Source organism: Arachis hypogaea, chromosome 14 (assembly GCF_003086295.3).
Source record: "Arachis hypogaea cultivar Tifrunner chromosome 14, arahy.Tifrunner.gnm2.J5K5, whole genome shotgun sequence".
Classification (NCBI taxonomy): domain Eukaryota; kingdom Viridiplantae; phylum Streptophyta; class Magnoliopsida; order Fabales; family Fabaceae; genus Arachis; species Arachis hypogaea.
In genome coordinates, this window is record NC_092049.1 from 70,684,573 (window position 1) to 70,711,277 (window position 26,705).

Genomic DNA, 26,705 nt, shown 5'->3' on the forward strand with positions numbered 1-26,705 from the left:
CAACTTTCTGCATGAACACGCCATTAATCAATGTCAATTACTTACTGATATGGCTAATGAATTTACTTTCTGTTTCATTCTTTCTTCTCAATAATTCAGAACTTGCTTGGGGACAAGCAAGGATTAAGTTTGGTGTTGTGATGCCAAGGCATCTTAGGCTAGTTTCACTAGCCTTTTTCTTTTATTTTTAGTTGTTTTATGCATTTTCTTGAGCCTTAAGTAATCATTTTGGGCCAAATAGTCATGCTTGTCTTAAATCATTCAACATGAAGATTTTGATGCAAATTCCATGAGTTTTTAGTTATATTCCTTGAAAGCTATGAATGGAAGAATTCTCATGAATTTTTGCAAGACTTTGATGCAATTGTTTGGATGATTTCAGGGAAGAAGAGGCTAGGCAAGGAAGCAGCAAAATCAATAAAGGAAGCTTGTATATCACATGTGGAGTTTAAGATCCAGTTTAAGCCTAAACTGGAGCTTAAACGCCAGAATCATGAAGGCTAAGAAATGCTGGAACTGGCGTTTAACCTCCAGTTTAACCTTAAACTGGAAGTTAAACACCAGAATGAGAATTTCACCAAGGAAGCATTTCCACGTTTAACCTCCAGTTTAACCTTAAACTGGAGGTTAAACGCCAGAAGTAAGAAAAGCACCAGGGAGCCATTTCCACGTTTAAGCTCCAGTTTAACCTTAAACTGGAGCTTAAACGTGTTCGACCTCCAGGGCTACCTTTTCCATTTCCACGTTTAAGCTTCAGTTTAACCTTAAACTGAAGCTTAAACGTGTTCGACAATTCCACACTCCAGGGTTGCCTTCTTTCTCATTTCCACGTTTAAGCTTCAGTTTAACCTTAAACTGAAGCTTAAACGTGCTCGAGCTTGTGCCTCCAGGGAGTGCCAGCGTTTAAGCTCCAGTTTAAGCTTAAACTGGAGCTTAAACGTGTTATATGGAACAGCTTGACCATGCCTTCTTCAAACATAAATAACTTGAGCTACAAAACTCCAAATGAGGTGATTCAAAATGCATTGGAAAGAAGACATCTAGAGCTTTCCAAGCATATATGGCATGCATGGTGGATACTAAAAATTGAGGGAGAAAACAGCCCCGTAATGTGCATAGAAGAGCATAGTACCAACATGCAATCAGGCCAGCTGACCTCTTCACCTTCCATGGAGTATAACTTGAGCTATAGAGATCCAATTGAGGTGCTTCTAGTTGCGTTAGAAAGCTGACATCCATAGCTTTCCAACAAGGTATAATAGTCTATATTTGGCATCAAATTGGCGAGGTTGACAAGAGAACAAAGTGACGACTCAAGAAAGGAGGGTGCAACGTTTGAGTGTAGTTTAATGGATCATTATCCTTTTTGGATCAATTATGTCACTCTACCCTTCAAGCAAGCAAGGCCCATCAACAACACCAAATCAAGGCCACAAGAATCATCTAGAATAGTTTATTTTCATTTGATTGTAATTTGCTTTGAATTTCATTTTCATTTTGTAATTTAGGGAGCCTATTTAAAGGCCTTAGTTTCTGCATTTGAGAGGGAGGGGATGAAAGGGGAATCCAGCCCCTGAGGGGGAACGGAGAACTTTGGATCATTTTCTTTTAGTTTTGAAATTGAATTCAGAGCTATGACTCACTAAACCCCCTTTCATTGGGTTAGGGAGCTCTATTGTAATTCAATGAATCAATAATAGTTTATCTTCTTCTTCAATCTTTTCTCTTGAATTTTGTTAGAAAGCTTCTCGATCTAATTCCATTGGGTAGTTGTCTTGGAAAAGAAACTACCCATAATTGGAATCCTTCGGAACATTGGGAAAGGAATGGAGGATTCATGCTAGAGAAGCTTTCTCACAGTGAATTGGATTGGGGTTTGGATGGATATTGTGACATGTAATCCTACCAAATTGTGGTTCATGAAACTGTGTGGTATAATCAGTGATCGAGCATCATCTCTTCTTATGAACATTTAAACCAAGGGATTGGGAATTTGTTTGTATTTAGAGAGAATTGGTGAGCCAAGGGATTGGGATCCAATCATATAAGATTGCCAAGCAACATTCAATGAACGCATTGGTTGAGGAAGAGATAAACATGTTTTGATTCGGAGATCTCAATATCTCCTAACACCCAATGAATTCCCATTTCTGATTTCCACTTTCTCTTTACATTCTGCAATTAAATTCATGCAATCACCCCCATCCCTTTTAATTTCAGCAATTTAGCTTCTCGCTCTTTAATTCATGCAATTTTACATTCCGCAATTCTCATCTAAATCTTGATTCCGCTCAACTAGAACATACTTCTAATCCGAATTGCTCACTCAACCAATCCTTGTGGGATTCGACCTCACTCTATTGTGAGTTTTTACTTGACGATAACCGGTGCACTTGCCGGAAGGAATTTTGCCGATCGTGCAATTTCCTAAATCGTAGCATAACAAGTTTATGCGCATCAGCATGCCCAGTCTTCAATTGCCTTCAGCCCCTTGATGAGCGGATAATTTATACGCTTTTTGACATTGTTTTTACATAATTTTTTGTATGATTTGAGTAGTTTTTAGTATATTTTTATCAGTTTTTAAACAAAACTCACATTTCTGGACTTTACTATGAGTTTGTGTATTTTTCTGTGATTTCAAGCATTTTCTGACTGAAATTGAGGGACCTGAGCAAAAATCCGATTCAGAGGCTGACAAAGAACTGCAGATGCTGTTGGATTCTGACCTCCCTGCACTCGAAGTGGATTTTCTTGAGCTACCGGGGTCTAAAGTGCGCACTCTCAACTGCGTTGGAAAGTAGACATCCAGGGCTTTCCAACAATATATAATGATCCATACTTTGCTCAAAGATAAATGACGTAAACTGGCGTTTAACGCCAGTTCCATGTTCCATTCTGGCGTTAAACGCCAGAAACAGGTTACAAGTTGGAGTTAAACGCCCAAAATAGGTTGCTGATAAACCACTATTTTATGGTTTATCTTGTGCTCAATTGAGTGGTTTTTATCAACTCTTTACCCACTTATTCATACTATTTGCATGGTTTTACATTTGCCTTCCTAATTATGTGTTTTGATTGAAAATATGCTTCTTTGGCCTTAAGTTCCCTATGTTTAATCCTCTCTTATTACCATTAGATGCCTTGATATGTGTGTTAAGTGATTTCAGAGATTACAGGGCAGGAATGGCTCAGAGGATGGAAAGGAAGCATGCAAAAGTGGAAGGAATACAAGAAGTTAGAGAAATTGCTAAGCTGTCCAACCTGACCTCTTTGCACTCAAACGGCTATAACTTTAGCTACAGAGGTCCAAATAAAACGCGGTTCTAGTTGCATTGGAAAGCTAACGTCTGGGGATTCGATTTGATATATAATATGCCATAGTTGCCCTGACGCTAGGCAACGCGACTGCGTGCTCCATGCGGCCGCGTCGCAGTGACGAAAAATCAGCGTGTTTGAATTCGCAACCAGCGAATTCAAGGCTGTTTCTGACCCAGTTTGTGGCCCAGAAAACACAGATTAGAGGCTATAAAGTGGGAGAGTCCATTCATTCATAAAAAAGCTTTCATAATTCACTTTTCATAAGATTTAGATGTAGTTTTTAGAGAGAGAGGTTCTCTCCTCTCTTTTAGGATTAGGATTTAGGATTTCTCTTAATTTTAGGAGTGACTCTCAATCCCAGGTTCAATGTTCTTTTTATTTATTTTCCTAATTTAATTTATGAACTCTTCCATGTTACATTTGATATCTTTATTAGTGCTAATTGAGGTATTTTCAGATTTATGATTTGTTTTTTTTATTTATATAAATAATTTAGAATTTTCCCTTTTGGCTTTGGTTGAGTCATTGGAGACACTTGAGTTATCAAACTCATTGTTGATTAAAAATTGGAATTCTTCAAGAATTAATTCGGATTCCAATAACTCTAACTTTTCCCAAGGAAAGACTAGGACTTGAGGAATCAGAATTAATTCATCCACTTAACTTACCTTCATAGTTAGAGGTTAACAAAGTGGGAGAAAAATCCAATTCTAATTACAATTGATAAGGATAACCAGGATAGGACTTTCAGTTCTTCATACCTTGCCAAGAGATTTTATTATTGTTAATTTATTTTACTTGTCATTTAAATATACCTGTGCCCATTGCCCAAACTCCAAAACCCCAATTTACAAACTCATAACCAATAATAAGAACATACCTCCCTGCAATTCCTTGAGAAGACGACCCGAGGTTTAAATACTTGGTTATCAATTTTAAAGGGGTTTGTTACTAGTGACAACCAAAACGTTTGTATGAAAGGACTTTTGAAGGTTTAGAAACTATACTTGCAACGAGGATTTATTCGCAAATTTCTAGACCACGCAAAAGTTCTCTCATCAGTTACAATCTGGCGTTTAACTCCAGAAACAACCTAGGCACGTGTAAAGCTCAAGTCTCAGTCCCAGCACACACCAAGTGGGCCCCGGAAGTGGATTTCTGCACTATCTATCGTAGTTTACTCATTTTCTGTAAACCTAGGTTACTAGTTTAGTATTTAAACAACTTTTAGAGATTTATTTTGTACCTCATGACATTTCACATCTGAATATTGTATTTCCAACGGCATGAGTCTCTAAACCCCATGGTTGGGGGTGAGGAGCTCTGCTGTGTCTCGATGAATTAATGCAATTACTTCTGTTTTCTATACAATCACGCTTGTTTCTATTCTAAGATACTTGCTTGTACTTAATCGTGATGAATGTGATGATCCGTGACACTCATCATCATTCTCAACCTATGAACGCGTGCCTGACAACCACTTCCGCTCTACCTTAGATTGAGTGTGTATCTCTTAGCCTCTTGGTTCATGATCAGAGTCTTCGTGGTATAGGATAGGATTATTGGCAGCCATTCCTGATATCCAGAAAGTCTAAACCTTGTCTGTGGTATTCTGAGTAGGATCTGGGATGGGATAACTGTGACGAGCTTCAAACTCACAAGTACTGGGTGTAGTGACAGACGAAAAAGGATCAATGGATCCTATTCCAACATGAGTGAGAACCGACAGATGATTAGCCGTGCAGTTATAACGCATTTGGACCATTTTCACTGAGAGGACGGATGGTAGCCATTGACAACGGTGATCCACCAACATACAGCTTGCCATGGAAGGAGACCTGCGTGCGTGAAGAAGAAGACAGTAGGAAAGCAGAGATTTAGAAGACAGAGCATCTCTAAAACCTCAATCTGTTCTCCATTACTGCATAACAAATACTATTTAATTTATGCTTTTTACTCTTCATAAATATAATGACTCTTATCATTGATTTCCTGACGAAGAATTACAAAATAACCATAGCTTGCTTCAAGCCGACAATCTCCGTGGGATCGACCTTTACTCACGTAAGGTATTACTTGGACGACCTAGTGTACTTGCTGGTTAGTGGTACGAGTTGTGAAAAGTGTGATTTACAATTCGTGTACCAAGTTTTTTGTGCCGTTGCCGGGGATTGTTCGAGTTTGGACAACTGACAGTTTATTTTGTTGGTTAGATTAGGAAAAATTTTTCTTTTTGGTTTAGAGTCTTCTATTATTGTTTTTGTTTAAAATTTTGAAATCCTTAATTTATTTTTCTAAATTATTTTTGAAATTTTTTTTTCTTTTTATATATTAAATACTTTTTTTAAAACACTTTAAATTTATAGCTCAGTTGGCTAGAGCGTTGTGCTTATGTTCTTGGTAATTGGGTATCTTCCTTTTAAAATTTTTCCAAAAAAAATTAATTTTTCTTTGATTAAATCTTGTGTCAAACTTTTAAGCTTGGTGTCTCTTGTTATTTTTCTTTAATTTTCGAAAACTTATTTTCAGTATTCTAAAAGTTTTAAGTTTGGTGTTCTTTTTTTTTTTACGTTCTTATGAGTCTTCAAGGTGTTCTTGAGTCAGCTCTGTATCTTGATCTTAAAATTTTTAAGTTTGGTGTTCCTTGGTGTTCTCCCTCCAAAACTTTCAAAAAGCAAGGAGCATTAGATCTAAAAATTTTAAGTCTTGTGTCACTTTATTGTTTTTCTCTTTCCTCATTAAATTCAAAAATATCTTTTCTCTTTATTTTAATTGAATTTTCGAAAATTACTTTTAAAAATTCAGATTTTTATTTTAAAAATCAAATCTTTTCAAAATTCAAAATCTTTTTCAAAAATCATATCCAAAGTTTCTCAAATCTTCTTTACTAAGCAATTATTTTCATTTTCAAATTTAATTTTCTCTTGGTTTTCGAAATTCACATTTTATTTTCTAAATATCTTATTTGATTTTATCTTATTATTTTTATTTATCTTAATAATTTGGTTTGTCCTACTTAAATAAAATAAGAACAAAAATTTATTTTCTTTGCAATTCATATCAATTCCATTTTATCCATCATGGATCTAAGCAGAAATGAACAGTCCAGAAGGACTCTGGGTCATATGCTAATCCCACTACTACTGCATATGGGAGTAGTATCTGTATACCTCCATGAAAGCAGGCAGTTTTGAGCTAAATCCTCAGCTCATTGTCATGGTGCAGCAAAATTGCCAGTATTCCGATTTTCCACAGGAAGAACCTACTGAGTTTCTGGCACAATTCTTGTAAATTGCTGACACAGTACGTGACAAGGAGGTAGATTAGGATGTATACAGGCTGTTACTATTTTCCTGTAAAAGATCAAGCTAAAAGGTGGTTAAATAACCAACCCACAGCAAACATAAGAACATAGAAACAGTTATCAGACAAATTTCTGAATCAATATTTCCCTCCAAAAAGGATGACACAGCTAAGGCTGGACATCCAAGGCTTTAAACAAGAGGTACAGAGGGATGCTAAGGAAATGCCCCTCTGAAATGTTTTCAGAGTGGGTGCAATTAGACATCTTCTACTATGGGCTTACAAAAAGAACTCAGATATCTCTAGACCACTCAGCTGGTGGATCTATACACATGAGAAAAACTATTGAAGAGGCTCAAGAGCTTATTGATATAGTTGCTAGAAATCAGCATCTGTACATAAGTAGGGGGTCCTCCATAAAAGAAGAAGCCAAAGCAGTGTCTACTGAACTTGGTTCTCCAGAACAAGCTGCTGAATTAAATCAACAATCGTGTTTTCTAACAAAACAGCTAGCAGAATTCAAGGAGATGCTACAAGACACTAAAAATGGTAATAAAAATATGGAAGCACAATTTAATCAGACAAAATAGCAGTTATCAAAGCAGATAACAGAAGAGTACCAGGCAGTTCAATTAAGAAGTGGGAAAACATTAAATACCTCACTTCAGAGCAGCAGAAAGCCAAGAAAAGAACAACTGATAGAGGATGAGCAAAATATTATCCAAAATCCCTCCGAGGACAGTAAGAGCCCAGAGAAGAATAACTCTGGCGTTCAAGCGCTAGAAAAGGATGCAAAGTTGGCGTTAAACACCCAACCTACGCGCAGTTTTGGCGTTCAAACGCCAGAAACAAGCAAGGAGCTGGCATCAAACGCCCAATGGAAGCTCAGTTCTGGCGTTCCAATGCCAGTGAGGGATCAGACACACACAAGTGCTGATAGCAACCCCTCTAAGAAGGCTTCTCCAACCACCTCTGTAGGAAATAAACCTGCAGCAACTAAGGTTGAGGAATACAAAGCCAAGATGCCTGATAAACCATTATTTCATGGTTTATATTGTGTTTAATTGTGTGGTTTTATCAAATCTTTACCCACTTATTCATATGATTATCATGCATTTATAATTCTTTCCTAAAAATACTTCATGGTTAAAAACTTGCTTCCTAGAGACTTTTAATTTTGTATGTTTATTCTCCTTTATTCCATTCGATGCCGTGATTTGTGTGTTAAGTGTTTCAGGCTTTATAGGGCATGAATGACATGGAGATTAGAAAGAAAGCTTGCAAAAATGAAAGGAACACAAGAAATTAAGGAGATAACCAGCGAGAAGTGACGTGGACGAATGGCTCACGCGACCGCGCGACATAGAGGAAATTGCAGTGACGCGGACGCATGGCTCATGCGACCGCGCGGATTGGAAACTGCACAAGTGACGGGAAGGCGTGGACGACGCGCACACGTGGCAAGGCAAAACGCTGGATGACGCGAACGCCTGGATGACGCTAATTGTAATTGGGTTTATTGTTGGATTGTCCTCTAGTCACTGACACTAATCCTTTCCAAGGGGGAGGATTGGAACTTGTGAATAGAAATAGCTTTCCAACTTGCTTGACTTTCCTCTACCTAGTTAGGGATAACTAAACATAACAACCTTCAATTATCAATTAATCTTGAGAGTATTCCAACAAGAATAGGGCTTCCAACTAATCTACTCCTAGTCAAGGTTTTTATTAAAATTACATAATTTCTCTGATTTAATTTCCTGTTTATCAACTCAAACCATTTTAGAAAACATCTGATTAATAAAATAGCACATCTTTCTGCAACTCGTTGGGAGACGACCTGGGATTCATACTCCCAGTATTTTAATTTTAATTTTGTGACAATCCTTCTAAATTGATAAGTGGATTTTTGGTTGGTTAAGAACTGTACTTGCAACGTATCTCTTATAACAATTTCTTAACTCGCCAAATTCTGACACGTCAATGCCTTATCCTCAAAAACTCTACCAAGAGGAGCAGGATAAGCAATTTGCCTACTTTGCAGACTATCTCAGGACTCTTGAAATAAAGATTCCATTTGGAGAGGCACTTGAGCAAATACCCTCTTATGCCAAGTTCATGAAAGAGATCTTGAGTCATAAGAAGGATTGGAGAGAAACTGAAAGAGTTCTCCTCACTGAAGAATGCAGTGCAGTCATTCTGAAAAGCTTCCCAGAAAAGCTTAAAGATCCCGGGAGCTTTATGATACCATGAATATTAGAGGGTAACTGCACCAAGATAGCTTTATGTGATCTTGGGGAAAGCATCAATCTAATACCTACATCCACTATCAGAAAGCTTGGTTTAACTGAAGAAGTCAAACCAACCTGGATATGTCTCCAACTTGCTGATGGATCCATTAAATACCCATCAGGCGTGATTGAAGACATGATTGTCAGGGTTGGGTCATTCGCCTTTCCCACTGACTTTGTAGTGCTGGAAATGGAGGAGCATAAGAGTGGTACTCTCATTCTAGGAAGACCTTTCCTAGCAACTGGACGAACTCTCATTGATGTCCAAAAGGGGGAAGTAACCCTGAGAGTCAATGAGGATGAGTTTAAGTTAAATGCTGTCAAAGCCATGCAGCATCCAAACACACCAAAAGACTGCATGAAAGTTAATCTTATTGAATCTTTGGTAGAGGAGATCAACATGGCTGAGAGTCTCGAATCAGAGCTGGAAGACATCTTTAAAGATGTTCAGCCTGATCTGGAGGATTCAGAGGAATTGAAAGAGCCTCTGAAACTTCCTCAGGAAGAGGAGAAACCTCCTAAACCCGAGCTCAAACCACTACCACCATCCCTGAAATATGCATTTCTGGGAGAAGGTGACACTTTTCCGGTGATCATAAGCTCTGCTTTAAATCCACTGGAAGAGGAAGCACAACTTCAAGTGCTAAGGACATACAAGACAGCTCTTGGGTGATCCATAAGTGATCTTAAGGGCATCAGCCCAGCAAGATGCATGCACAAAATCCTATTGGAGGACAATGCTAAGCTAGTGGTTCAACCACAGAGGCGGCTAAATCCAGCCATGAAGAAAGTGGTGCAGAAAGAGGTCACCAAGTTACTGGAGGCTGGGATTATTTATCCTATTTCTGATAGCCCCTGGGTGAGCCTGTCCAAGTTTTTCCCAAGAAGGGAGACATGACAGTGGTTCATAATAAAAAAATGAAATGGTTCCTACAAGAACAGTTACAGGGTAGCGTATGTGTATTGACTACAGAAGGCTTAATACAGCCACCAGGAAGGATCACTTTCCTTTACCATTCATAGACCAGATGCTAGAGAGACTAGCAAGTCATGAATATTACTGCTTTTTGGATGGCTATTTAGGCTACAACCAAATTGCAGTAGATCCCCAGGACCAAGAGAAAATAGCATTCACATGTCCTTCAGGAGTGTTTGCTTACAGAAGGATGCCTTTTGGTCTGTGCAATGCACCTGCAACCTTTCAGAGGTGCATGCTCTCTATCTTCTCTGATATGGTAAAAAAATTCTTGGAAGTCTTCATGGATGACTTTTCAATATTTGGAGACTCATTCAGCTCCTACCTTGACCATTTAGCACTTGTTCTGAAAAGATGCCAAGAGACCAACCTAGTTTTAAAGTAGGAAAAATGTTACTTTATGGTAACTGAAGGAATTGTCCTTGGGCATAAAATTTCAAACAAGGGAATAGAAGCGGATCAAGCTAAAGTGGAAGTGATTGAAAAACTACCACCACCTGCCAATGTTAAGGCAATTAGAAGCTTTCTGGGGAATGCAGGATTCTATAGGAGGTTTATAAAGGATTTTTCAAAAATTGCAAAACCTCTGAGCAACCTGCTAGCTGCTGACATGCCATTTGTATTTGACACAGAGTGTCTGCAGGCATTTGAAACTCTAAAAGCTAAGCTGGTCAAAGCACCAGTTATTTCTGCACCAGACTGGACATTAGCATTCGAATTAATGTGTGATGCCAGTGACCATGCCATTGGTGCAATATTGGGGCAGAGGCATGACAAGCTTTTGCATGTCATTTATTATGCTAGCCGTGTTTTAAATGATGCCCAGAAAAATTACACAACCACAGAAAAAGAATTACTTGCAGTGGTTTATGCCATTGACAAGTTTAGATCATACTTAGTAAGATCAAAAGTGATTGTGTACACTGACCATGCTGCTCTTAAATATCTACTCACAAAGCAGGATTCAAAACCCAGGCTCATAAGATGGGTGTTGCTTCTGCAAGAGTTTAATATAGAAATAAGAGACAGAAAGGGGACAGAGAACCAAGTGGCTGATCATCTGTCCCGGATAGAACCAGTAGAAAGGGCGTTTCCCCCCTCTATTGAGATCTCTGAAACCTTTCCGGATGAGCAATTATTTGCCATCCAGGAAACACCATGGTTTGCAGACATTGCAAACTATAAAGCTGCAAGATTCATACCCAAGGAGTACAGCAGGCAACAAAAGAAAAAATTAATTACTGATGCAAAGTACTACTTATGGGATGAACCATATCTCTTTAAGAGATGTGCAGACGGAATAATCCGTAGGTGTGTGCCTAGAGAAGAAGCACAAAAGATCTTATGGAATTGCCATGGGTCACAATATGGGGGCCATTTCGGAGGTGAGCGAACAGCCACCAAGGTCCTCCAATGTGGCTTCTACTAGCCTACCCTCTATAGAGATTCCCGAGAGTTTGTACGTAACTGTGACAGTTGCCAGAGAGCTGGTAATCTGCCTCATGGTTACGCCATGCCTTAACAAGGAATCTTGGAGATTGAGTTGTTTGATGTATGGGGTATTGACTTCATGGGGCCTTTCCCACCATCATACTCAAACACTTATATTCTCGTGGCAGTCGACTATGTATCCAAATGGGTAGAGACCGTTGCCACACCCACTAATGATACTAAGACAGTGCTGAAGTTCCTCCAGAAATACATCTTCAGCAGGTTTGGTGTCCCTAGAGCATTAATTAGTGATGGGGGCACTCACTTCTGTAACAAACAGCTTTACTCTGCTATGGTCCGGTATGGAATTAGCCACAAGGTGGCAACTCCATATCATCCACATACAAATGGGCAAGCTGAAATCTCTAACAGAGAACTAAAATGAATCCTGGAACGGACTGTAAGTACCCATAGAAAGGATTGGGCGATAAGCTTGGATGATGCTCTGTGGGCTTACAGAACAGCATTCAAGACTCCTATAGGGACCTCTCCATACCAGCTTGTGTATGGTAAGGCCTGTCATCTGCCCGTGGAGCTGGAGCATAAGGCCTACTAGGCAACTAGATTCCTAAACTTTGATGCCAAATTAGCTGGAGAAAAAAGATTGCTCCAGCTGAATGAGCTAGAGGAATTCAGACTCACTGCTTTGGAAAATGCCAAGCTCTACAAAGAGAAAGCAAAAAGGTGGCATGACAGAAAGCTGTCATCTAGAGTCTTCGAACCAGGACAAAAGGTTCTACTGTTTAACTCTAGGCTCAGGCTATTCCCCGGGAAACTGAAATCCTGGTGGAGGGGACCATATGTGATTACAAGTGTCTCACCATATGGCTATATAGAGCTTCAAGACATTGATTCTAATAAGAAGTTCATTGTTAATGGACAGAGAATCAAGCATTAACTTGAAGGCAATGTTGAGCAAGAGTGCTCAAGGCGGAGGCTAGATTAAAAGCTCAGCAAGGTCCAGCTAAAGACAATAAAGAAGCGCTTCCTGGGAGGCAACCCAGCCATTAGCAAAACCTATTTTTATTTATTTAAATAATAATTATACGAGTTTAATATAAATAATATTCAAGGTAAAGTATCAATTGCATAAGTTCACAGGGTTACAGAAGGATTCAGAGTACAAAATAAGGAAAAAGAGCTCACTGGTAAGAAAACGCCAATAAGAGGTACAATTGGGCGTTAAACGCCCAAAAGAAGCATCTACTGGGCGTTTAATGCCAGTAAAGATACCTTTCTGGGCATTAAACGCCAGAATGGGTACCATTTTGGGCGTTTGACGCCATACTTGCAGCATCCTGGGCGTTCAGAAAAATGGCCAGTGACGAAAGATTTCTGGCGTTTAACGCCAGCCAGAAGCAACAGCTGGGCGTGAAACGCCCAAAAGAGGCTACAGAAAACAAGCAGCAGTTGGGCGTTTAACGCCAGGATTGTGGAGGGAGGAAGTTTTTGTTTCCAACTTGATTTTTTTCAAATTTTCATATTTCCATCCATATTTTCTTGCATAAACATGTTCCCATACTTTAATTTTTCAAACTCTTTTCGAAAAATATTAAAAATATCTTAATCCTAAAATTAATTCTTTCTCAATTCTTCTTCAACCTCTTCTCAAATCTTTTGCAAAACAATTCTATCTTTTTCAAATTTTTTTTCAAACTCATCAATATCTTTTTCAAATCTTCACAATATTTTTAAAAACAAATCTATCTTTTTCAAATATCTTTCATATCTTTTCAATTTTAAATTATATCTTTTCCTATCATACTTATCTTTTCCAAATCACATTTTTTATCATATCTTTTTCAAAAAATTTTCAAAAACCCTCCCCCCTTTCCTTTAAATCCTCGTTCGGCCTCCCTTCTCTCCTCCACAATTCGAACTTGGGTCTTCCTATATCCTTCTCCTTTCCTTTCTTTTGCTTGAGGACAAGCAAACCTCTAAGTTTGGTGTGTTTATCCGTGACCACTAAGCCAATACCCACCAAGATCATGGCTCCTAAGGGAAAACAAACCACCTCAAGAGGCAAGAAAGAGAATATTCCAAAACCACTTTGGAATCAAGGGAAGTTCTTAACCAAGGAACATTCAGACCATTACTACAAAATAATGGGTCTAAGGTCAGTGATCCCGGAAGTTAAATTCGATCTGAAAGAAGACGAATATCCGGAGATCCAAGAGCAAATTCGAAACAGGAGCTGAGAAATCCTAGCTAATTCTGAGACAAAGGTGGGAAGAAACATGGTTCAGGAATTCTACTCTAATCTGTGGCAGACAGACAGGCAGAGAATAGCTGGAACCGCATTCTATGGCTATCAAACTCTGGTCAGAGGGAAGATTGTTCCCACCCACCCTGACAAAATAAGAGAGATCTTCAAGCTACCTCAACTGCAAGATGACCCAGACTCCTTTAATAGGAGAATGATGAGACCAAATAAGGGCTTGGACAAAATACTAGAGGACATATGCCTCCCTGGAGCCAAATGGACAACCAACACAAAGGGTGTCCCAAACCAACTCAAGAGAGGAGATCTCAAACCAGTCGCCAGAGGCTGGCTGGACTTCATTGGGCATTCTATACTGCCCACTAGCAACCGCTCTGAAGTCACCATCAAAAAAGCAGTGATGATTCATTAAATTATGTTGGAAAAAGAAGTTGAAGTTCATCAGCTGATTTCTTGTGAGCTTTACACAATTGAAAACAAGAACTCCAAAGATGCCAAATTGGCTTATCCAAGCTTAATCTCTCTGCTATGTAAAGATGCTGGGGTAAAAATGGGAGTAGATGAGTATATCTCAGTTGAGCAACCAATCACCAAAAAGTCAATGGAAGGACAAGTGCAGGACGACCCCATCAAGAGGAGAGCACAGGAGTTCCTCCCAAAAATTCCTCAATTTGAATACTGGGGGCGCCTAGAAGCATCTATCACCAAGTTGCAAGAAGCTATGGATCAACTGAAGTAAGAACAGCAAAATCAAAACAGCATGCTTTGCAAACTGCTTAGGGAACAAGATGAGCAAGGGCGTGAACTGAAGGAACTGAAGCGCCAGAAGCTATCTCTTGAAGGGCCAAGCACCCCACAGACTAAAGAGGCATCTACCTCCCAAAATAAAGGTTGTTGAGTCCTAACTCTGTGATAACCTTTTATCCATTTTAAGAGTACATGAGTATTAGAATTAGAGTCATTTATCTTTATGTCTTTAATTTCCTTTCTTTTATTACTAAGTGTCTGCTCTTATGCCTAATTTATATTATCTCTATTAAATAATAAATAAAAATTAGAGTCTATGCCTTAAAGTTATGAATGTCCTATAAATTCATCACCTTTCTTATATGAAAAATGCTTTTAATCATAAAAGAACAAGAAGTACATGATTTCAAATTCATCCTTGAAATTAGTTTAATTATTCCGATGTGGTGACAATACTTTTTGTTTTCTGAATGAACGCTTGAACAGTGCATATATCTTTTGAATTTGTTGTTTATGAATGTTAAAATTGTTGGCTCTTGAAAGAATGATGAAAACGAGAAATGTTGTTGATAATCTGAAAAATCATAAAATTGATTCTTGAAGCAAGAAAAAGTAATGAATACAAAAGCTTGCGAAAAAAAAAAGAGAGAGAAAGAAAAAGAAAAAGCAAGCAGAAAATGCCAAAAGCTCTTTAAACCAAAAGGCAAGAACAAAAAGCCAATAACCCTTAAAACCAAAAGGCAAGGGTAATAAAAAAGGATCCAAGGCTTTGAGCATCAGTGGATAGGAGGGCACAAAAGGAATAAAATCCTGGCCTAAGCGGCTAAACCAAGCTGTCCCTAACCATGTGCTTGTGGCGTGAAGATGTCAAGTGAAAACTTGAAATTGAGCAGTTAAAGTCGAGGTCCAAAGAAAAAACAAAGTGTGCTTAAGAACCCTGGACACCTCTAATTGGGGACTTTAGCAAAGCTGAGTCACAATCTTAAAAGGTTCACCCAATTATGTGTCTGTGGCATTTATGTATCCGGTAGTAATACTGGAAAACAAAGTGCTTAGGGCCACGGCCAAGACTCATAAAGTAGCTGTGTTCAAGAATCAACATACAGAACTAGGAGAATCAATAACACTATCTGAATTCTGAGTTCCTATAGATGCCAATCATTCTGAACTTCAAGGGATAAAGTGAGATGCCAAAACTGTTCAGAGGCAAAAAGCTACTAGTCCCGCTCATTTAATTGGAGCTAATTTTCATTGATATTTTGGAGTTTATAGTATAGTCTTTTCTTTTTATACTATTTGATTTTCAGTTGCTTAGGGACAAGCAACAATTTAAGTTTGGTGTTGTGATCAGCGGATAATTTATACGCTTTTTGGCATTGTTTTTACATAATTTTTAGTATGATTTGAGTAGTTTTTAGTATATTTTTATTAGTTTTTAAACAAAAATCACATTTATGGACTTTACTATGAGTTTGTGTGTTTTTCTGTGATTTCAGGTATTTTCTGGCTGAAATTGAGGGACCTGAGCAAAAATCTGATTCAGAGGCTGACAAAGAACTGCAGATGCTGTTGGATTCTGACCTCCCTGCACTCGAAGTGGATTTTCTGGAGCTACAGAAGTCCAAATGACATTCTCAACTGCGTTGGAAAGTAGACATCCAGGGCTTTCCAGAAATATATAATAGTCCATACTTTTCTCAAAGATAAATGACGTAAACTGGCGTTTAACGCCAGTTCCGTGTTCCATTCTTGCGTTAAACGCCAGAAACAGGTTACAAGTTGGAGTTAAACGCCCAAAACAGGTTACAATCTGACGTTTAACTCCAGAAACAGCCTAGGCACATGTAAAGCTCAAGTCTCAGCCCCAGCACACACAAAGTGGACCCCGAAAGTGGATTTCTGCTCTATCTATCGTAGTTTACTCATTTTCTGTAAACCTTGGTTACTAGTTTAGTATTTAAACAAATTTTAGAGATTTATTTTGTACCTCATGACATTTCACATCTGAATATTGTATTTCTGACGGCATGAGTCTCTAAACCCCATGGTTGGGGGTGAGGAGCTCTGCTGTGTCTCGATGAATTAATGCAATTACTTCTGTTTTCTATTCAATCACGCTTGTTTCTATTCTAGGATACTCGCTTGTACTTAACCGTGATGAATGTGATGATCCGTGACACTCATCATCATTCTCAACCTATGAACGCGTGCCTGACAACCACTTCCGTTCTACCTTAGATTGAGTGTGTATCGCTTAGCCTCTTGATTCATGATCAGAGTCTTTGTGGTATAGGCTAGGATTATTTGTGGCCATTCTTGAGATCCGGAAAGTCTAAATCTTGTCTGTGGTATTTTGAGTAGGATCTGGGATGGGATGACTATAACGAGCTTCAAACTCACGAGTGCTGGGCATAGTGACAGATGAAAAAGGATCAATAGATCCTATTCCAACATGAGTGAGAACCGATAGATGATTAGTCGTGTGGTGACAGCGCATTTGGACCATTTTCACTGAGAGGACGGATGGTATCCATTGACAACGGTGATCCACCAACATACAGCTTGCCATGGAAGGAGACCTGCGTGCGTGAAGAAGAAGACAGTAAGAAAGCAGAGATTCAGAAGACAGCATCTCTAAAACCTCAATCTGTTCTCCATTACTGCATAACAAGTACTATTTAATTTATGCTTTTTACTCTTCATAAATATAATCACTTTTATCATTGATTTCCTAACGAAGAATTACAAATTAACCATAGCTTGCTTCAAGCCAACAATCTCCGTTGGATCGACCCTTACTCACGTAAGGTATTACTTAGACGACCCAATGCACTTGCTGGTTAGTGGTACGAGTTGTGAAAAGTGTGATTTACAATTCGTGCACCAAGTTTTTAGCGCCGTTGCCGGGGATTGTTCTAGTTTGGACAACTGACAGTTTATTTTGTTGCTTAGATTAGGAAAAATTTTTCTTTTTGGTTTAAGTCTTCTATTATTGTTTTTGTTTAAAATTTTGAAATCCTTATTTTATTTTTCTAAATTATTTTCGAAAATTTTTTTTTCTTTCTATACATTAAATAATTTTTTTTAAAACACTTTAAATTTATAGCTCAGTTGGCTAGAGCGTTGTGCTTATGTTCTTGGTAATTGAGTATCTTCCTTTTAAAACTTTTTCAAAAAAAAATTATTTTTCTTTGATTAAATCTTGTGTCAAGCTTTTAAGTTTGGTGTCTCTTGTTATTTTTCTTTAATTTTCGAAAACTTATTTTCAGTTTTCTAAAAGTTTTAAGTTTGGTGTTCTTTTTCTTTACGTTCTTGTGAGTCTTCAAGGTGTTCTTGAGTCAACTCTGTATCTTGATCTTAAAATTTTTAAGTTTGGTGTTCCTTGGTGTTTTTCCTACAAAACTTTCGAAAAGTAAGGAGCATTAGATCTATAAATTTTAAGTCTTGTGTCAGTTTATTATTTTTCTCTTTCCTCATTAAATTCAAAAATATCTTTTCTCTTTATTTTAATTGAATTTTCGAAAATTACTTTTAAAAATTCAGATTTTTATTTTAAAAATCAAATCTTTTCAAAATTCAAAATCTTTTTCAAAAATCATATCCAAAGTTTTTCAAATCTTCTTAACTAAGCAATTATTTTCATTTTCAAATTTAATTTTCTCTTGGTTTTCGAAATTTACATTTTAATTTCTAAATATCTTATTTTATTTTATCTTATTATTTATCTTAATAATTTGGTTTGTCCTACTTAAATAAAATAAAAAAAAAATTTATTTTCTTTGCAATTCATATTAATTCCATTTTATCCATGATGGATTTAAGTGGAAATGAACAGTCCAGAAGGACTCTGGGGTCATATGCTAATCCCACTACTGCTGCATATGGGAGTAGTATCTGTATACCTCCTGTTCCGAGGGTTACCTGAAACTGTAGGTCGATCTCGGATGAGTTCTTCTGTACTGGTCGGAGATGACGTGTCCGGCTGGTGGGGGCGGCCGAATTTGTCGTGTCCAACTTGTTGGACTGGCTGCACTGCTGATCCTTGGTCACCAGAGGGTGGGGGTACCTACAAGAGACTCCGATGCTTAAGTTAGCATGGGTATTAAATAGGAATTTAGTAGAATCAGAGTATATGTTATACCTGGGTGCTCTAGTGTATTTATAATGGTGTAGAGTGACCTTTTTAGATAAGATAAGTTAGTTATCTTATCTTATCTTTGAGTTGAGGTCAGCTTATCTTTTAAGGGAACCGCCCTTATCTCTATAGGCTTGGACTGCCTTTGGATTTGGGTCGTGTTCCTCTATTTCGGCCCTTTACTGGGCTTTCCTGTCGATTCGTCCGACCTTTTTTGAGAAGAGGTCGGATAGGCTGACCTGAAGAGGTCAGTCGCTTTATTACTGAACATCCCGGATCAGATAGCTCGACCCAGGGCATGAACAGTGCCCCTGCTTCAGCTCGGTCTTCTGCTTTGAGGTCGAATCTTTGACTTCGATCTTTCTCTAGTGAAGCCGAACTCGAGCATTTTGTCGATTCCTTTCTTTGTAGAACCTTTTTTTGAGTGTGGAACGTTTTCCTCTAAAAGCGCACGCTTTTTATATCAGCGCTTTGTTCTTGGGAACGTGCGAGGGTTTAATACCTTCATTAATTGGTATAATTGCCCCATTTCCCTTGGCTTTTATTTTGAATTTTGCAATCAGAAATGGTCTCTCTCCTTCATTTTTCTTTGTAACTTCTCCCTCCGTTCTCTCGCTACGAGTTTTTCGCCTACATTTTGCCTCTTCTTGCGTTGCGGCATCACTCAGCGATTTTGCCGGCGATTCCGTCTTTCCATCTTCAACTCTTCTGAAGCTTTCCGCTTTTTTCCAGGTTGGTTCCATTTACAGTTTCTTCACTTTTTCGTTGCTTTGTCTTTGGTTTTGACTGTATGTCGAAAAAAGTTTGGACCTTTCTATGATCTTGTGTTTGTTTGTCGCTGTAATGTGTTATCTCTGACTTTCTTTTTCGTTTTTACGCCTACTCTTGGTATTTCTGTTTGAGGCTTCCTAGGGCTTTGCATGCTCTACTGTCGCTTCTGGCTGTTTTTTTTTTTTTTTGAAAAAACTGTATCTTGCTCACAATTTCAAAAGATTGCCCCTTGATTTCTGCCCTGTTTGGTGGCTTTCCTTGTTGCTGTACCTTCGTAGGGGATGACTGATGAGCGGATAATTTATACGCTTTTTGGCATTATTTTTAGTAGAATCTGGTTACTTTTAGGGATGTTTTCATTAGTTCTTATGTTAAATTCACATTTCTGGACTTTACTATGAGTTTGTGTGTTTTTTTGTGATTTCAGGTATTTTCTGGCTGAAATTGAGGGACTTGAGCAAAAATCAGATTCAGAGGTTGAAGAAGGACTGTTGACGCTGTTGGATTCTGACCTCCCTGCACTCAAAGTGGATTTTCTGGAGCTACAAAACCCAAAATGGCGCGCTTCCAATTGCGTTGGAAAGTAGACATCCAGGGCTTTCCAACAATGTTTAATAGTCCATACTTTGAACGATTTTAGACAACGTAAAAGGGCGTTGAACACCAGTTCTATGCTGCTGTCTGGAGTTAAACGCCAGAAACAAGTCACAAACCAGAGTTGAACGCCAGAAATACGTTACAACCTGGCGTTCAACTCCAGAAAGAGCCTCTGCACGTGTAACATTCAAGCTCAGCCCAAGCACACACCAAGTGGGCCCCGGAAATGGATTTATTCATCAATTACTTACTTCTGTAAACCCTAGTAGCTAGTTTATTATAAATAGGACTTTTTACTATTGTATTAGACATCCTGAACTCCATTATCACTTTTTTATCTTCGGATCATAGAAGTCTTGGTTACTCCGGTTCCCCTCTGGGGTGAGACCAATGAACTCCATTATCACTTATGTATTTTCAACGGTAGAGTTTCTACACTCCATAGATTAAGGTGTGGAGCTCTGCTATTCCTCAAAGATTAATGCAAAGTATTACTGTTTTTCTATTCAATTCAACTTATTCCGCTTCTAAGATATTCATTCGCACTTCAACCTGAATGTGATGAACGTGACAATCATCATCATTCCCCATGAACGCGTGCCTGACAACCACTTCCGTTCTACCTTCGATTGAATGAGTATCTCTTAGATCTCTTAAACAGAATCTTCGTGGTGTAAGCTAGATTGATGGCGGCATTCATGAGAATCCGGAAAGTTTAAACCTTGTCTGTGGTATTCTGAGTAGGATTCAGGGACTGAATGACTGTGACGAGCTTCAAACTCGCGATTGCTGGGCGTAGTGACAGACGCAAAAGGAGGGTGAATCCTATTCCAGCATGATCGGGAACCTCAGATGATTAGCCGTGCTGTGACAGAGCATTTGGACCATTTTCACAAGAGGAGGGGAAGTAACCATTGACAACGGTGATGCCCTTGCATAAAGCCAGCCATGGAAAGAAGTAAGCCTGATTGGATGAAGACAGCGGGAAAGCAGAGATTCAGAGGAACGAAAGCATCTCTATACGCTTATCTGAAATTCTCACCAATGAATTACATAAGTGTTTCTATCCCTATTTTTTGTTTAATTAGTATTATTTTTGGAAACTCCATAATCAACTATTATCCGCCTGACTGAGATTTACAAGGTGACCATAGCTTGCTTCATACTAACAATTTTCGTGGGATCGAGCCTTACTCACGTAAGGTTTATTACTTGGACGACCCAGTGCACTTGCTGGTTAGTTGTATCGAAGTTGTGACAAATTATGAATTGCGATTAGAGCACCAAGTTTTTGGAGCCATTACCAAAGATCACAATTTCGTGCACCAAGTTTTTGGCGCCGTTGCCGGGGATTGTTCGAGTTTGGACAACTGACGGTTCATCTTGTTGCTCAGATTGGGTAACTTTCTTTTCGTTTTCTTTTCAAAAAAAATTTTCAAAAATATTTCAAAATTTTCTCACCTGTTTTCGAAAAAAAAAATTTTTCAAAAATCTTTCAAAAATTTTCTCCTTTGTTTTCGAAAAAAAATTTAAAATAAAAATGTTTTCAACAATATATTTTTCTTCAGAATTTTTAAGAATGAATTCTAGTGTTTCATGAGGCATGTTGAAGCCTGGCTGGCTGTAAAGCCATGTCTAATTCCTCTGTAGGGCATGTTAGGCTTGTCATGTCTGAGTTACATACTAAAGCTTGGCTGGCTATTAAGCCATGCCTGACCCTTTGATTGGAGCTTTAGACTAAAGAGCATAAGATTCCTGGAATTCATATTAAAAATTTTGGAATCCTTATTTTTCTTTTTCAAAATGATTTTCGAAAAAATTAAAAGAAAATACAAAAAAATCCTAAAATCATAAAAATAAAAAATATTTCATGTTTCTTGTTAGAGTCTTGAGTCAATTTTTAAGTTTGGTGTCAATTGCATATTCATCTTGCATTTTTCGAAAATTCATGCATTCATGGTGTTCTTCATGATCTTCAAGTTGTTCTTGGTAAGTCTTCTTGTTTGATCTTGATGTTTTCTTGTTTTTTGTTGTATGGTGTTTTTCATATGCATTCTTGAATTCTTAGTGCCTAAGCAATAAAGATTTCTAGGATTGGTGTCTTGCATGTTTTCTTTGCATTAAAAATTTTCAAAAATAAGTTCTTGATGTTCATCATGATCTTCAAAGTGTTCTTGGTGTTCATCTTGACATTCATAGTGTTCTTGCATGCATTCCTTATTTTGATCCAAAAAGAAAAGAGAAAAACATGAAAATGATGTTTTAATTTTTTCTCTCTCATCATTAAAAATTCAAAAATAAAAAAAATATCTTTTCCTTTTTCTCTCTCATAAATTCGAAAATTAGATTTGACTTTTTCAAAAAATTTTAAAATCTAGTTGTTTTTATGAGTCAAATCAAATTTTCAATTTAAAAATCTTATCTTTTTCAAAATCAAATCTTTTTCATTTTTCTTAGTTATTTTCGAAAATTTTAAAAATATTTTTCAAAAATGTTTTTCTTAATTTCACATCATATTTTCGAAAATAACATCATCAATAAATGTTTTGATTCAAAAATTTCAAATTTGTTACTTGCTTGTTAAGAAAGATTCAAACTTTAAGTTCTAGAATCATATCTTGTGATTTCTTGTGAATCAAGTCATTAATTGTGATTTTAAAAATCAAATCTTTTTCAAAACTAATTTCAATCATATCTTTTCAAAAATATCTTCTTATCTTATCTTTTTCAAAATCATATCTTTTTCAAAAATTTGATTTTAAAATATCTTTTCTAACTTCTTATCTTCTTATCTTTTAAAAATTGATTTTCAAATTTGTTTCAACTAACTAACTAACTTTTTGTTTGTTTCTTATCTACCTAACTAACTCTCTCTCTCTAATTTGCGAAAATATCTTCCTTCTTTTTCAAAATTTCTTTTTAATTAACTAATTATTTTAACTTTTGATTTTAAAAAAAAAATTTCGAAAACTACTAACCTTTTTCAAAAACTATTTTCGAAAATCACTAACTCTTTTTCAAAAAAATTATTTTCGAAAATTCTTCTCCCTCATCTCCTTCTAATTATTTATTCATCTACTAACATCTCTTCCTCACATCACTCGCCAAAAATCAGAACTCCCTCTTTCTCTCTGAGTTCAGATTTTCTCTTCTTCTTTTCTTCTATTCACACAGGGACCTCTATACTGTGGTAAAAAGGATCCCTATTATTATTATTTTTCTGTCCCTCTTTTTCATATGAGCAGGAGCAAAGACAAGAATATTCTTGTTGAAGCAGATCCAGAACCTGAAAGGACTCTGAAGAGGAAACTAAGAGAAGCTAAATTACAACAATCCAGAGATAACCTTTCAGAAATTTTCGAACAGGAGGAGGAGATGGTAGCCGAAAATAATAATAATGCAAGGAGAATGCTTGGTAACTTTACTGCACCAAATTCCAATCAACATGGAAGAAGCATCTCCATTCCTGCCATTGGAGCAAACAACTTTGAGCTGAAACCTCAACTAGTTTCTCTGATGTAGCAGAACTGCAAGTTTCATGGACTTCCATCTGAAGATCCTTTTCAGTTCTTAACTGAATTCTTGCAGATATGTGATACTGTTAAGACTAATGGAGTAGATCCTAAAGTCTACAGGCTCATGCTTTTCCCTTTTGCTGTAAGAGACAAAGCTAGAATCTGGTTGGATTCTCAACCTAAGGATAGTCTGAAGTCTTGGGATAAGCTGGTCACTGCTTTCTTAGCCAAGTTCTTTCCTCCTCAAAAGCTGAGCAAGCTTAGAGTGGATGTTCAAACCTTCAAACAAAAAGAAGGTGAATCCCTCTATGAAGCTTGGGAAAGATACAAGCAGCTGACAAAAAAGTGTCCTTTTGACATGCTTTCAGAATGGACCATCCTGGATATATTCTATGATGGTTTATCTGAGCTATCAAAGATGTCATTGGATACTTCTGCAGATGGATCTATTCACCTAAAGAAAACGCCTGCAGAAGCTCAAGAACTCATTGACATGGTTGCTAATAACCAGTTCATGTACACTTCTGAGAGGAATCCTGTGAATAATGGGACGCCTATGAAGAAGGGAGTTCTTGAAATTGATACTCTAAATGCCATATTGGCTCAGAATAAAATATTGACTCAGCAAGTCAATATGATTTCTCAGAGTTTGAATGGAATGCAAGCTGCATCCAACAGTACTCAAGAGGCATCTTCTGAAGAAGAAGCTTATGATCCTGAGAACCCTGCAATAGCAGAGGTGAATTAATTAGGTGAACCTTATGGAAACACCTATAATCCATCATGGAGAAATCATCCAAATCTCTCATGGAAGGATCAACAAAAGCCTCAACAAGGCTTTAATAATGGTGGAAGATACAGGTTTAACAGTAGTAAACCTTTTCCATCATCCACTCAGCAACAGACAGAGAACTCTGGACAAAATACCTCTAATTTAGCAAACTTAGTCTCTGATCTGTCCAAGGCCACTGTAAGTTTCATGAATGAAACAAGGTCTTCCATTAGAAATTTGGAAGCACAAGTGGGCCAGCTGAGTAAAAGGATCACTGAAATCCCTCCTAGTACTCTCCCAAGCAATGCAGAAGAAAATCCAAAAGGAGAGTGCAAGGCCATTGACATAACCACCATGGCCGAACCTGTTAGGGAAGGAGAGGACGTGAATCCCAAGGAGGAAGACCTCCTGGGATGTCCAGTGATCAATAAGGAGTTTCCCTCTGAGGAACCAAAGGAATCTGAGACTCATCTAGAGACCATAGAGATTCCATTGAACCTCCTTATGCCATTCATGAGCTCTGATGAGTATTCCTCTTCTGAAGAGAATGAGGATGTTACTAAAGAGCAAACTGCCAAGTTCCTTGGTGCAATCATGAAGCTGAATGCCAAATTATTTGGCATTGAAACTTGGGAAGATGAACCTCCCTTGTTCACCAATGAACTAAGTGATCTGGATCAACTGACATTGCCTCAGAAGAAACAGGATCCTGGAAAGTTCTTAATACCTTGTACCATAGGCACCATGATCTTTAAGGCTCTGTGTGACCTTGGTTCAGGAATAAACCTCATGCCCCTCTCTGTAATAGAGAAACTGGGAATCTTTGGGGTGCAAGCCACTAAAATCTCATTAGAGATGGCAGACAATTCAAGAAAACAGGCTTATGGACAAGTAGAGGACGTGTTAGTAAAGGTTGAAGGCCTTTATATCCCTGCTGATTTCATAGTCCTAGACACTGGGAAGGATGAGGATGAATTCATCATCCTTGGAAGACCCTTCCTAGCCACAGCAAGAGCTGTGATTGATGTGGACAGAGGAGAATTGATCCTTCAAATAAATGAGGACAAACTTGTGTTTACAACTCAAGGATCTCTCTCTGCATCCATGGAGAGGAAGCATAAAGAGCTTCTCTCAAAGCAGAGTCAAACAAAGCCCCCACAGTCAAACTCTGAGTTTGGTGTTGGGAGGCCACAACCAAACTCTAAGTTTGGTGTCAAAGCCCCATATCCAAACTCTAAGTTTGGTGTTGGAAGGTCTCAATAAAGCTCTGCACATTTGTGAGGCTCCATGAGAGCCTACTGTCAAGCTATTGACATTAAAGAAGCACTTGTTGGGAGGCAACCTAATGTTTATTTATCTAATTTTCATTGTTTTTCATGTTTTATTAGGTTCATGATCATGTGGAGTCACAAAATAAATATAAAAATTGAAAACAGAATCAAAAACAGCAAAAGAAAAATCACACCCTGGAGGAAGACCTTACTCGTGTTTAAATGCCAGTAAGAAGCATGTTTTGGGCATTCAACGCCAGAACAGAGCATGGTTCTGGTGCTGAACGCCAGAAATGGGCAGCATCTGGGCGTTTGAATGCCAGAAATGCACCCTGGAGAAGAGCTGGCGCTAAATGCCCAGAACAAGCATGGTTCTGGCGTTCAACGCCAGAAATGGGCAACAAATGGGCGTTCAACGCCCAGAACAAGCACCAATCTGGCGCTGAGCGACCAGAGTTGTGTGCAAGGGCATTTTGCATGCCTAATTGGGTGCAAGGTTGTAAATCCTTGAACACCTCAGGATCTGTGGACCCCACAGGATCCCCACCTACCTCCACTCACTTCTTCTCACCCCTCTTTGACACAATCCCATAAACACTCTTCCCCAAAACTCTTCACCAATCACATCAATCTGTCTTCCCTATCACCACTTCACCACTCACATCCATCCACTCTTCCCCATAAACCAAGCTCATAAACTCCACCTACCTTCAAAATTCAAAATCAATTTCCCACCCAACCCCACCCTAAATGGCCGAAACTTACCCCCCCTCCCTTCCCTATATATAACCCTCCATTCTTCCTCATTTTCACACAAAACAACCCTCTTTTCTCTTCTTGGCCGAAACACACCTCCCCCCTCCTCTCCATATTTTCTTCTTCTTCTTCATCTATTCTTTCTTCTCTTGCTCGAGGGCGAGCAAAATTCTAAGTTTGGTGTGGTAAAAGCATAAGCTTTTTGTTTTTCCATTACCATTGATGGCACCTAAGACCAGAGAATCCTCTAGAAAAGGGAAAGGGAAGACAAAAGCTTCCACCTCTGAGTCATGGGAGATGGAAAGGTTCATCTCCAAAGCTCATCAAGACCACTTCTATGATGTTGTGGCCAAAAAGAAGGTGATCCCCGACGTCCCTTTCAAACTCAAGAAAAATGAGTATCCAGAGATCCGACATGAAATCCAAAGAAGAGATTGGGAAGTTCTAACAAACCCAATTCAACAAGACGGCATCCTAATGGTTCAAGAGTTCTATGCCAATGCATGGATCACTAGGAACCATGATCAAAGTAAGAACT

General features: G+C 38.1%; 1 non-coding gene across 1 annotated transcript; it reads right to left on the reverse strand.

Annotated features, from left to right (window-relative positions):
• Nucleotides 1-23,624: 23,624 nt before the first annotated feature.
• Nucleotides 23,625-23,732, reverse strand: LOC112746118 (small nucleolar RNA R71). Its single transcript, XR_003174016.1, has one exon. It is a non-coding gene; the product is annotated as a small nucleolar RNA R71 (small nucleolar RNA).
• Nucleotides 23,733-26,705: the final 2,973 nt, after the last annotated feature.